Below are 13425 nucleotides of genomic sequence, written 5' to 3'. Positions count from 1 at the left end.
CACCAACTTTCACTGCTTCTGCACTTGGCCTCCATCATCTCTTGGCCACCTTTATGCAGGATCATCACTCTCCTGAATCTTGGCCTTCTGGTCCAAACTTGGGGGCCTAGGATCACAATGAATATAGATTCTGGAAAGGTCTGCAACCTCCCTTGAATCAGGGGCACAACAGGTGGCGAGTGACTTTCCGGACACGGCTGGAGCAGTTTGAGTCATCACTATAACGTTGGCCCCATGCAACGCCAATCTCCCTGGCGTCCTAAACAGCTTCCTTGGCTGAGGCAGCTCCTGCTACTCAGATGGAGCTCTCATTGCTGACAGGACCCGGACCCCTAGACCAGGAAGGCCCATGTGGTGGCAGCAGTGCCTCCGGATGTAACTCCCAGGAGGCAGAATCAGAGTTGCATGACGTCCAGGCAAGGTGTCCACATGCTGCTGAAGAGTCTTGGGTGGTCAAGAGAGTAGCAAGTCCAAGGGCAAAAAGTGCTCAGTGGGACCAATGTCCTGACAAGTGCCACTGGTGGTTCCATCTTTACCAGTCTGTGCTGATTCCCTGTTCACCTCCCCTCTCATATCTGCTAATAAGCCACTTTAAAAATAATAGTTCTCACACAGTCTCTGGCCAGAGCTGCAGGAGGACCCTGGCCCAGGCAAAGTCTGTCCCTGCCCCTGGTTCTCATATCACAGCTCTCATGTCACCTCTTGGGAGCAAGGGTCACTGGTATCCAGTCTGCCTCCTGGGCCAAGAGGTACTGCCTCAAAGAACCAGCATCACCAGATGGCAGTGTCCCACAGTGGCAGTCAGGAGCAACCAGACACACCTGAAGGCTCACCTCATATCAAGAGTCCCATTTTCCATCAGTGAAATGCCAGACGGCCCAAAGCTGCTGTGCAGACAACTACTAGGAAGGCTGAACAGTGAGAGCTATCTGAAACCCCCTCCCAAGCTCTAAAAGCTTCACACTTTCCTGTTGGCTTGACTGGGGACATCAGAGGGAGCTCCCTGCACATCTATCAGCATGGCTGAAAATTAAAAATACTGGTGTTACCCAGTGCTGGCGAGGATGTGGAGAATTCAGAACTCTCCTTGGTGGTGGGACGGTAAATGGTGCAGCCACTCTGGAAAACAGCGTGACAATTTCTTAAACATACACTTACCATATAATCCCACTCCTGGGTATTGACACAAAAGAAATTAAAACTGAGGTTCACACAAAAACCTGTACATGAATATTCAAGCAGTTTTATTTGTAATAGCTTCAAACTAGAAACCAGCCAGATGTCCTTCAGCAAGTGAATGGATAACAAAGTGGCACATCCATACCACAGAATATTATTCAGCAATAAAAGGGCACATACTCTTTATATACAAATTAAATGGACCATAAGGGCATTATGCTGCGTGAAAGAAAGTCAATCTCAAAGGGTTACATATTGTATGATTTCATTTATATAACATTTTTAAGGCAACAAAATTACAGTGATAGAGAACAGCTCAGTGCCAGAGTGCAGGGCTGGGGCAAGGTGTCACTGAGGCCAGGTCCAGCGTGGTGATGGCATAGTTTTCCATCTCAGCGGTGACGATGGCTACTCCAGTCTACACATGGGGCAAAATTTCACAGAACGCTAGACACGCACACACAGTGCATGTAGTAACTGCGAAATTCTAATACGGTCTGTACCTGAGTTAGCAGTGTTGTACGCATGTCGATTTCTTGGTTTAGACAATGTACTACAGAAGTAGAAGATATTATCCTTGGGGGAAGCTGGATGAAATGATACGATCACTGTACTATTTTTGAAACTTCTTGTGAATCTTAAACTATTTACAAAAGAATTTATTTAAAGCAATTTTAAAAAGTTGTTTTTTTAAGTTTAAAAAATAAAGGGATGTTCCCCACCTCAGGAAACAAGGATCAGCCACTGGTTTCTCTTTCACTAGCAACTCCTATTGTTTATTTTGCCACTTTCTGATTTATGGTCAGAATTCCATGGCAGCATCCCGGTGGCTTTGGCCTCACCCTCTGCTTCTCAGAGACGCCCGCCCGTCGCAGATGAAATCAAAGCGCAAGTATTTCAGCACTGAGCCTGACTGTGCCCCTCCCCCCTCCCTGAAGCTGCAACTTCAAAGCGAGGTAAAGACTCAGATCGAAGAAATGGCCTCACGGTGAAAATCTAGGACAAATCATCCTCCTCGCCCTACACAATAATTTCTTTTCTAGAATGGCTCTTTGTCTTCTCTGCTCTTCACACAGATTATTCTCTTCACCTTCACCAAACGGCCCCTCCTCTAATGGAAGCAGATTAACCCTTCTTTGCCCCCTTTCCATCTCATTCAGCCCCGGGCTCTCTCAGGGCCGCAGGCCCCAGCTGAGCGCTGCAGTGTGAGATGGCTGCCTTCCCTTTGAAGCACTTCCGCCTCAGCGAAACACCTCTTGCTCGACTTGGCCCTGGAAAGACAGATCTGAAATTAGACTTACCGTGAGCCGCCTGGGTTTGCAGTATGGAATCGCATTAGGCCACGGGCATTTAAGGCAAGAGGTACTCACTGTGCTCACTACCTTAAGGCTCCATCTCAGTGAAATTCTAGCTTTCTTTACTCCCTTGCTTTGCAAAGGGGTCCCTAGCATCACCTAAGATTGAGGCTGAGCAAATGGGGCTGATGTCTATGTGGCATCCTGTCCGGATATAAGACACACACAAGCCACTGTTCCCCAGGACTGGCCTCAGCCCCCAATTTCCTGCCATGCCTTATTTAATAGGGGGTACTCATCTCAAGAGACCATGCTGAGACAGACAGCAATGTACGTTTCTTGGGCCTGGCTGCGCGTGGCAGATCAGGGCAATGTGCAAGAAAGGAAACAATTTGAGTTGATCTTCAGTAGGCATTGAATCTTTTGGCGTTACGTACCTTTTGGTTTCAAAACCATATTAAACAACGGAAAATGAAACCTGCAACTTATTTTTAGCTGCTCATGCTAACTCATAAGATCTTTCTTTGCAAACCAAATAGGATAAAGGCTACTTCCGCTAGCTAGACTTAATCTGATTTACTTAATATAGCAATCAAGGCTACTTCTCTGATATTCTCAAGGGATGCTCTGTCCCAGGTGATTCTTTGGCCAATATTTACTATTTTGCTTAAAATTATATTTAGCTGAGCTTTTTTATTAAACAAAATTAAACAAGTATACTATAACATTTTCTTCGGAGAAGAATTGGGAAACAAGTTATAAACCCTCTATAGTGGCATCTATTCATTAACTCACTTATTTTATTACCATTTATTAAGTACCTATTTGAGTGAATGTTTTGAATTTAAAAAGAAATTGAGCCAGTATGTTGGATTACAAAGAGCAGAATACCAGAAATGAAGTAATATGGCTTTTATCCTCAGTGTTTGCTGAGGTCTTTGGTTACAGCAGTCTCTTTGAACCTTTCTCCTCCCAAAGAAAGAGTTTCAGTGAGATTCTCTATAATTCTGTGAAACACGCTCCATCACCGAGGGCCCGAGGAAAGGTTCAGGCACCTTTTGGAGGCAGTGGTATCACTGTCAGGTCACTGTGATTTCTGTCTCCCCTTTCCCTGTTCTGGAAGGGACATATTTAAGCAAAGCCTGTGGTGTGCTTTCCAGACAACTTGTGGCTCCCCTGGGTAAACGAGGGGTTAAGTGTTTGAAAGACTTCCACGGACACTTTCAGTCCCCAGGTCTATTCCTGAACTCATGGAGTGAGTTCTCTAATTGCAGGCAGTGGCTTCAGGGTATAAAGCGGAAGATTCCACTGGTAGTGGTGGGGGCAGAGAAAGGCCCCCCAAGTTTGGTGTTGGTCCATCATGGGCACACCCACATGAGCCCCTCTGGTGCAGCAGGCAACGCTCTAGGTCCCAGAGGAGATTCATAGATCTCGCAGGAGGCAGGCCTGAGATACAAGTAAAAACAGGGAATTCGATACAACACAAACTGCCTGTGCTTTTGCCTTCAGTCCAAAGGAAGTGAAAACTCACTGAGGTTTGTTAAGCTTCTCTGGTGAGAAGAGGTGCATGGTTGTGGCCCTTCTGAGCTGCAAAGTCATTTATCTGCGAAAAAAGAAAGCAAATGAGTTTGTTCCCAAGTGGAGTCTTGGGATGTGTGTTGCCTGGGATGAAGAAAGCCACATGGGGTGGCTCTTACCGATCAGTAAGAATTCTTCCTTCTCCACCTTCATTTACAGCCCACCCTCCCTTTTCAACCTAGTTGCCAATCTCTCTAGAATGAAAAAAAACTCAACCTTCTTGCTGAATATGCATTTTGCCAGTTCAGGATCTAGAAGACCCTGTCGTTCTACTTGCTCTCCGTTTGGGGAGACTACACAGGAACGTGTGTAGGGATGCAGGAAGGCCCTAGATCTCCGAGTGCATGCAAGGTCTGCATTAGTGCCACGTTTCAAGTGCACTGAGAAATGAAAGCAGAAACTATCCTGCTGCTAAAGCTGAGGTAGTGATACCGAAAATGGTGGAGAGACATGCTGAGGGTATTCTCACAGGAGAGGGAGCTGGATTCAGGTGGGTGGGATGGTATCCACCAATCTCCCTTGCAGCCTCAAGTCACTTACCACTTGTTCTCTGTTGAAAACCACGTGGTTCCCATTCCCCTTCTCCCTCCAGCTCTTTCCTGGAAAGCAACTTCAGTTTGGTCCCCCACGCTTGCTGCCCGACCCTTGCCATCGAGTGTATGCTCCCTTCCCATGTCTCACACAGATGCTCAGGAATGGGAATGAGAACGCTTCTGTCTAAGGGTTGGAGGAGGCTTCCTGGAATTCAGACTTCTCAGGCATATCTGTTCACCCACCCCTTCCTTCTGTTGCCTCCTGAGCATTGAAGAAGATAATCCTCCTCTCGTATTCCCAGGCAGGGCGGAGCTGATAGAGTTGATTAGAAAGCCCCCTTTGAGAGCCATCTGGTTGGCATATACAGTTACTGCCAATGAGAGACGTAGTCAGCTGGCCATGTAACCAGGCGGCAGGAGACCTAGAATCCAGCTCTTGGCCTAACTGACCTAGAAAGCAAACTGGGCTGGATTTTTAAAAATCACAAACTTTCCGGGGGGAGGGCTTAGAAACAGGGGCAAAATGTACAGATGTTGACAGAGAATCAGTCATTAAAATGATGCATATGAGACATTGACCCTGATGGAGAAAAATCTCTTACTCAAAATTTAGGTTTTTGAAAAGTCCATTTTCAAAATACATTGGGGAAGGAACTCATAATACCAACTTAAGGTTATCTGTTCAGACCCAAAACACTATTTGTGGAAACCAGGTCAGTCCTGATGGTTACACTGATTTTTCTTTCATTGATCATATGCCTTTTAATAGAGCAAATAGGTCAATTCACGTATGAAGTGTGTGCTCTTGGACAAAGGACCAGGTCTCTCTCAGCCTCAGTTTCCCCATCTATAACACAAAAGGCTGCACTTCACTTGGGGAGGTAGTTTGCTCAGATGGAAATGTAAGCTCTTCCACTTATTTTGCCTCATAAGACATTTCCAAATTATGACAAACCTCTGAACAAAATTGTTTCTGCTTTTTTGTTACTGCTTTCTAACCTTAGCTTCCCAACATGGTCTAGTTTGTGCCTCCTCTTTTATTCTATCTTTTCTGCCTGCTGGTCCAGCATCCTAGGTACCCCGAATTCCCAGGACCTGGGAGTTGAAGCTGGTTCTAATAAACAAGGGTAGTCGTGGCTCCTGAGAGGGGAGTCTGCAGAGTGAAAAGATTCCTACGTCAGGGCAGAATGTGGAGGGACGAGGTTTTATCTTGTTAGCATTGGTAGAAAGACCCGGACTTTGGAATTGGTCAGAATGAGGTTTGAATTCTCACTCTGCTTATTTACCGTGTGACTAGTAACCTCAATTTGTTCCTCACCTAAAGGTAATGGATCACTAAGATCCACCTTGCAGGATTATTGGTTAAGAATTAAATAATATAGCTACAATACTGAGTATATAATAGGTTCTCAATAAATGGTAGCTATTATAGACGTCGCTCTGATCAAGGTAGAAAACAGAAGTTTCTGCCCAGATCTCTAGGCAAAATGTAGGTGATTGAAGTAGCACTGGACTTTCCAGAACATTTAGGCTAAAATATACCATCCAAATGCATTTTCAGCTGTTGAGAGATTGTAACCATGTTGTTTCCAGAGCTAAATACACTATAAACAGATATAATAACCAACTGCAAAACATTTTTAAATCTTTTAAAATTCTAAGAATTTAAGCAAAAATGTTATATTTTGGTAAATATTTTATTTTTAAAAATTTAGATCAAAACAGCCTAACCTGGTAACAAAACCCACAAATGTTGACTCTCTATACTAGGTGTAAACAGAAACCAGCTATAATTTTTAATGCAGTGAATGGAGTGAGAAATGTGCAAACTGATCCAAATGTTTATCAACCCAGGATTCCTTTGGGACTCAGTGCCCTGACAACGCTTTTTTAAAACATAGAGACTCAAGCTTGGCTCATACTTGAATTATGTTCTTTGCGTAGCCATGCAATTTAATTTTAATTCACAGGACTAAAAATAAAATGAGCTCAGACTGCAGAACAATGAGACGGTGAGCACGTAAGAGCCTCAGTCAAAGGGAAAGACGCTGCCCACTGCTGGCTCTGCTCCCCAGCCTGCTCCTGCCAGGTCACTCTGGGTTCCTGGTGCTGGGCTCATCAAAGTGGCAAAAACAGGTTAACATTTACATGGTGGGAAGGTGATTTGTCTCTTACATTAATGTCTGTGCATACGCTCTGAGGATATTGATGAGGAGCGCGTATTTTTAAAAATCCCAAGGGAATGCATACCCTTGCCACTTGTAATCGTGACAAAGCTTGCGTAATTCAGGCGTGAGCATGGCATTTTAGAAGTACAAAACAGGATTTACTAGTCAGAGAATATCTGCCTAAACAAGCTCATCTGTCTGAGCGCTTCCAGCTACAGTTCAAATTTGTTTAACACAAACCAGGTTTGGTAAACAGGCCACGTTAGCTTGTGGAGTGTTTTGGAACATCTCGAAATAACCAGCACATGGCTTTTCGGCTCCTTTTGACAGAGGGCGGACAGAGAACCAACCCCACAAGGAGGTTTGGAAACCGCTGACCCCGGCATCTGGCTTCCAGGGACCAGCAGGGGACCTGACCACATTCACCACCCTACTCTTGTAAAGGGGACAGAACACTATGCACTCACCTCATGGGAGCCTGATATGGATGACTGTCCTTGTCACTGTCATTTATAGCCCAGGAAGACTAGGCATCGACTCAGTTCTGTGTGGTCAGAGTTGATTCCATGTCGTGACTACTCAGCCTACATAATGGTAATTTGTATTTTAACGTGACCGCCTAGCTTCCACACATTATTAATGAGGAATCTGAACAACACTATTAGCACCAAATGCCTAGGTGATCGCGTTAGCCTCCTCCAACCCCACTCTCAGGACTCTGCCGTACAGATAACATGACATTAAACTGGCACCTTGTGACTCAGAGTGGTAGTCTCTAATTCCTGGCCCCATGGTAAAGGAGGAATTAGCCGAAGGACACTCCATTCTAATTTTCTGTCGCTGTCAATGCTAACCAGAGCTCACAGAGCAGTCATGTGGGGGTGGGGGAGATGGTTCCACCATTGGTATCAGACCAGGAGCTACTGTTTCCGTTAGAGCCATGTTTATTTCTGGAATAGTTATTGGGGAGAGAGAGAGGTGCTCTAAAGAGAAGAGGACTCGGTGTGGTGCAGGTATGACCGACCCTCTGGACAACCCAACTCAGATATTTTAAAATGTGTGAGATAGAGCTGGGCCGGGTACTTTCCACACATTAAGCTGAAAATCACTTGGATTCTGGGGGAGGAGACAGAATGAAAACCAGAAACAAAAGATCTGGTTATGAGACCTAGTACCTAAGTTAAGATGTTCGAATACGTTTGCTCTTTTAAAAAAATTCTAGGGAACTTGAATGTTTTGCTAACTCAATTATTTTCAGCCAGTCCTTATAGAAAATAGAGGCGGTGGAAAACTAGCAACCCCAGAAAATATTAATTTATTTTTGCACGCGTTAAAATTAACTAACATTAGCATATTCATGATGCAATAGGCAGTGAATGACTTTTGGAGAGATATGAAGAAGAAAAACGTAAATATTGTGTGTTCAAAATCAGGCTCAAAGCATTTTATAAAAATGTTGGCTTACGTCCAGGATGTAAGGGTGGGGGTGGGTATGGTTTCTTTGTAGCTGAAGAAGGAATGGAAAAGAATCTGTTCTATTTCCTTAAAAATAAAAGACTTCTTGTTTTATACAGCATGGTAAATGATATGCTTTTCTGGTTTTTACCTGCCAGCAAGAAATGGAGGAAATTTTTCTAGCAAGCTATGCTGTTTTCCTCTCTTTGGGGACATGGTGACACTGGTTTTGTAGCAAAACAGTATTTGCTTATTAAGCATTTCTTCAAAATCCTGAATAAGCAGCTCTTTTCACATTTTTTTGTTCTACATGTTAAACATTTCATTGCAATTTGAGCTTCAATTGTGTATGTGTGTGTGTGTGTGTGCGTGCGTGTGCATGCGTGCGTGCATGTGTTGATAGGATTGAAAGGAGATGCATAGGAATTCTTAAAGGTTTTTTTTGTTTTAAAAAATTAATTCCTACAATTAAGTATTGGAATCTCACAGAAGGTGATTCCGATTTATTACATACAGCCAAACTAGATCACATCAATCTTGAGCAGCGGGGGTAGGGAGGTGATATTGAAGAAGACATGAAATTTGGTGTTTGAGTAGATGAGATTTAATTTTCAGAAAACATTTCACTCATAAAACGGATAGCACCCCCGTGTCAGCCCTGACCTCCATGATGTCAATGTCATCGTGCAATGCAAGCGTAGCTAAGATAAGCCTCAAAGTAAAACAAAGAAACATTGCATCTCAGCACAACACCATTTCTTCTCTTACAGTATGTACGCTGCCTCTCTATAAATATAGCCTTTGGATTTCTGTTAATGGCTTGTTACTTTACAATTTAGCTTTTGGAGGGGGAGGGAGGAGAAAAATCCTTTTGCACATCCTATGTTCTGAGCAAGTACAGTGGGCTGCTGCAAGTCAACATTATTTAGGTCAGTATCCTAAGGATAGCTTTTATCGGTCGTGTTGGTCAGGTCTACCCAAAGGAACTCAGCATCAATTTATTTTTCTGTCCTGATTGTATTCTGCTTCTCAGTTTAAGCAAATTTATTCATATTAGAATACCATTTCAGCGAAGGAGGTATCTGCCGTTCTGTACTGCAGATACATTTAGCAGGATACATTTACACGCTTGTGGTTAGAGGTTATAGCACTGATACAGACAGCTGATCATGCATTCTTCTACAAGCCTGCCGGCAGCGTTTAGGATTTTTAAAAATAATCTAGAAATGCTACACCTTTTATAATATTTTTTTACATTGCCATAGCTTAACAGTTTTTGTTTTGTTGTTGTTGTTATTAGCAATTCTATGAAATTAACAGTCCACAAAATGCATCCCAAACCAGATACATACTGTATTGAAAGCTTTCTTCAAGAAGATGGCATGACAGTATTCGTTCCAGCTGATTTTCTTCCTTAGCGAAAGGATTGTTTGATTCTCAGAAGCAGAAGGACACAGTCATTGTGCAGCAGCTCTGCTTAAGTGTATGAAATGCCTTCTACTGTCTGGTTGCAGAATTTGGAGTTGGCTAAACAGTGTTTAGTGATTGGGCTCATCTTGCATCACCAGTTGATGACATTTTTCTTTGTTCCCTCCTACCCAGTTGAACCAGGACTCTGAGGCTGATATGCAATGTCACTTCCAACATTAATCAGATACTGCATTTAAGGTGAGCTGTCCCTTGCCTCCTCCTTCCCCAGTGCTCGTGTGCTGCATGCAGTGCGTATCTCGCTCCTGCGAGCCTAAGATGGCAGGCAGGATTAGCTGTGCTGGTGCTGTGTGTGCATGCTGTGTATAGAATTCATTACACGTTGCCTAGTATTTCAGATGTGAGTATGTAAATGCTCTGTATGCCATATCATCTGGTAGTGAAGACTTGTTTTTGCCTCATTACAGCCTTAGATATTTCAATATCACCTTTCAGTTCCGATTTATTTGCTTCTGGATGTTTGCTTTTCATCACATTCAAAATAGGATTTTACCTTTTTTTTTTTTAACAAAGCCAAAAAAAAAACCTAAAAACAAAACAACAACAAAACTCTGCTACCAGATGGTGTCTCCCTTTTCTTCTTGCATTTGCTGTCTTTTAAATAATGTATGTTGTATTGTTAATTAATGTGAATATCAAATTAAACACTTGAAACTTACATGTTTATTATGCAGGTAGGAGGCAAGGTGGGATCTATTTTTAACTCTTATGCACTCCATGGTGTGCAAACAACTTGGTTCTCAAATTTGTATTTTCAGTGCTGGTATCAGTGGTTTGATTTTCAGCAAATGTGACAGTGGCCTTTGCAGTGGTCAGCTCCGGGCTTTGAACTCTCAGAGGAGGAAGGGAAAATATTCAACACACCACCTCCTTGGTTGCAGCCTCAGAGAAACCGTGGATGAGAAACTTCCTTTTTTCAATCCTGTTTTCCTGTTGATAAATTCAGTACTCGTGATCACAGTACATCCAAGCTGTTCTGCGTATGATTTTGTGTGTGTGTGACAATTGCATCTAAAACTTGTGAGCAAGAAGACGGAGAAATCGGTCTCCATCGCTTCACATAAAAATGGCTGAGTGTCTTGTCATGCTAACATTGCACTAAGTGATACATACAGGTAGGTTGAAATTTGCATGTTTTATAGAATTTGAGCCATGCAGCAAGAATATTAGATGGATTAAAATATGACTTGTAAAACAAAAATTAAGTGAGACAGTTGTAATTTTTTTTGGGGGGGGGTCATTTAAATTGGCTATTCAGGTAGCATAGAAATATATAGCTTTTATAAACTTATAAAATGATACTACAATAAAAGTGAGATGATTTCTTTTTTTAAAATCATATATATGATAGGTGTGGCGCCATTAGACAACAAAAGAATTTTTATGAAAAGTCTGTTGATTCAGCTCCATTTTAGCTTGAAACTAAAAATAAATGGGTTTCTGGAGATAATTTCAAAGAGCGCAAACAAGCTTAATATGAAACATTTAAAATATTTAAATTTTAAGAAGCGGTCTTTAAACGTGTTATATGAAAGATGAAAATAACTTATATGCTTAAAAATTAATTTTAGATAATATGCAAGAATAAATACACTTTTATATATCTATTACGTAGGGAGAGGAAGAGTTACAATTTTTAAAGGGGGAAAGATTAAATGTAGATGGCCCTGTTAGAAGAAAAAGAGCTTCAATGAATGAAACACAGTCCCTAGGATGGTTCATTGCAGACCATACAGCTGTGGTTCTGCAAGTACCGAATTCCGGCACTATTCAAAATAATTTCATGGGCTCCTTCCTTTGAGGTTAACTTCTCAAATATATTTCAGTTTCAAATTAACACTGGGCCAGAACCTGTTTCCCTGGTAACCAAATCTTATTTAAAAATGCAGTAACAGATATGCAAAAGATTGTCTTAAAAAAAGAAACAAATGTTTAATGAAAAATTTACAATTCTTTTTCCTCATATAGAATCTGAACTGATTTTAGACATTTTTAGAATGCGGTCTTCAAGCCTTAAAAACTAAGCCATATTTCTACACATATAGAGAAAGCTTGCACAGTGAGAGCCCCCCCCACCCCCTCTTTGTGCTCAGTACTTTCAAAATTAAGGTTTTCTTTGTAACATGCTCTAGAATGCTGGTCAAGGTTTGTGTACAAAGGTGTCGTTTCATTATCACGAGTTCACCAGCGCCACTGAAACAAAAGGCATCTCAGAATCTGGGAATCGGAAAATGCTTATGCTCTTGTTTTCCTTGATCCCTCCATTGGTATCCTCGGAGCTCTCGGTAGAGAAAGACCCAAAGCCAAGCCCACCCCAACGATAACTGCACATTGAGCCTTTGTGGAAATGTCCTTGTAGGTGTGTTAGGAGATAGATGCTGTCAAACCTGAAACCTCCCTGAGGTTTGCTCCGATGTATGAAGAACCTTGAGATTCAGAACCATTTGTGCAGATAGTTGCTGTATTCTAGCAGCTTGTCATATTCCAAAGCACTTGTCTGTAAAATCCAACCTCTGACGGGCTAAAGGTTTGTTGTTACTATTGTTGTGGTGTTTTTATTTTGCTTAGAGTTTTTGGCTCAATTATATTAGATCATGATTCGTCTCATAGTGATTTCGTTCTTTGGGCTGCCATGAAATATCCTTCCTGCAACACCTTTTTTTTTTTTTTGGTTGTTCGGAAGCCATTTTCCTTCTTGCCTGTGACTGAAATGACTAAGTACATTTTGAATATAGCATCAATCAGAAGATCGTAAACTGAAGGGAAATGTCAGAAACTTGATTCAGTATTGCCTGTTTATTTTAGTACCAGGAGCATTAACAGTTGCAACAGGATCAAGCTAATTGTCATTCACTCTTGAGCAAATAATGAGCCAGGCATTTGTAATGAATATACTTTTGCTATTCAGAAAGATACAACTCTAATGCTTCTATTTTGATAGGCTGGTACAAATTAATCATTTTGAATCTTAATCACAAGATTAGATAGATGCAATGGAATTGTTTTACCATAAAAATGAAAGCCTGATAGATTCAACAGTGGATTTCCTCTTTAAAAAATGCCGATCCTTTTGTTTTTAACTCAAGCATGGTTGCGTCATCTTGAAGATTTTCCTCCCTAATAATTTTTTGTGTGGCATTATTCATTTATGTTGCTCTTGGTCTTGCCTAAAAGAATTTTAAACACAATTCAAGGAGCTTGGAAGCCAAATAAGACTGTTGGAAGTATTTTGTACTATTGTCATTTTAATAAATAGACCAGTGAATGGAAGACTAATTATTATTTATTACTTTGTTGTGTTTCGCCTTGATGCCTTGCCTCCATATTTCACAGAAACGTTTACAAGGCACAATACTTTTCTTTTTTATGTAAAAAAAATTTTTTTTTCTTTATTGATTTTAGAGAGAGAGGAAGGTAGAGGGAGAGAGAGATAGAAACATCAATGAGAGAAAACATGGATTGGCCGCCTCCTACATGCCCCCCACTGGGGATTAGGCCCACAACCTGGGCATGTGCCCTGACCGGGAATCAAACTAGCGACCTCTTGGAAGGCACTATACTTTTCTAAACTTACCCATTTACAATTATTATTGAATTTGCTAGATTAGCCCCAAACACTTCCTGCCAATTATTAAGGATGGTCCTTAGTCTTTCTCGTTGTTCAGAAGGCTATGCTTAACCAATTTACACTTTTTGGCTAAGGTGTTTATGCTGGGCAGGCCAGAGCAG

The 13425-nt window shown here is 41.8% G+C and overlaps 1 protein-coding gene across 1 annotated transcript in view; it reads left to right on the top strand.

Moving 5' to 3' along the window:
• The window catches only part of ZBTB38 (zinc finger and BTB domain containing 38), a 120669-nt gene that overhangs the window by 50382 nt on the left and 56862 nt on the right, over positions 1-13425 (top strand). The window contains exon 6 of the mRNA XM_036266187.1: positions 9811-9876. The gene's annotated coding sequence lies outside the window, so the exon portion shown is untranslated. The remainder of the gene's footprint in view (positions 1-9810; positions 9877-13425) is intronic.

The sequence above is a fragment of the Molossus molossus genome, unplaced genomic scaffold (assembly GCF_014108415.1).
Source record: "Molossus molossus isolate mMolMol1 unplaced genomic scaffold, mMolMol1.p scaffold_m16_p_18, whole genome shotgun sequence".
NCBI lineage: Eukaryota > Metazoa > Chordata > Mammalia > Chiroptera > Molossidae > Molossus > Molossus molossus.
This window is presented reverse-complemented; position numbering and strand designations above follow the sequence as displayed.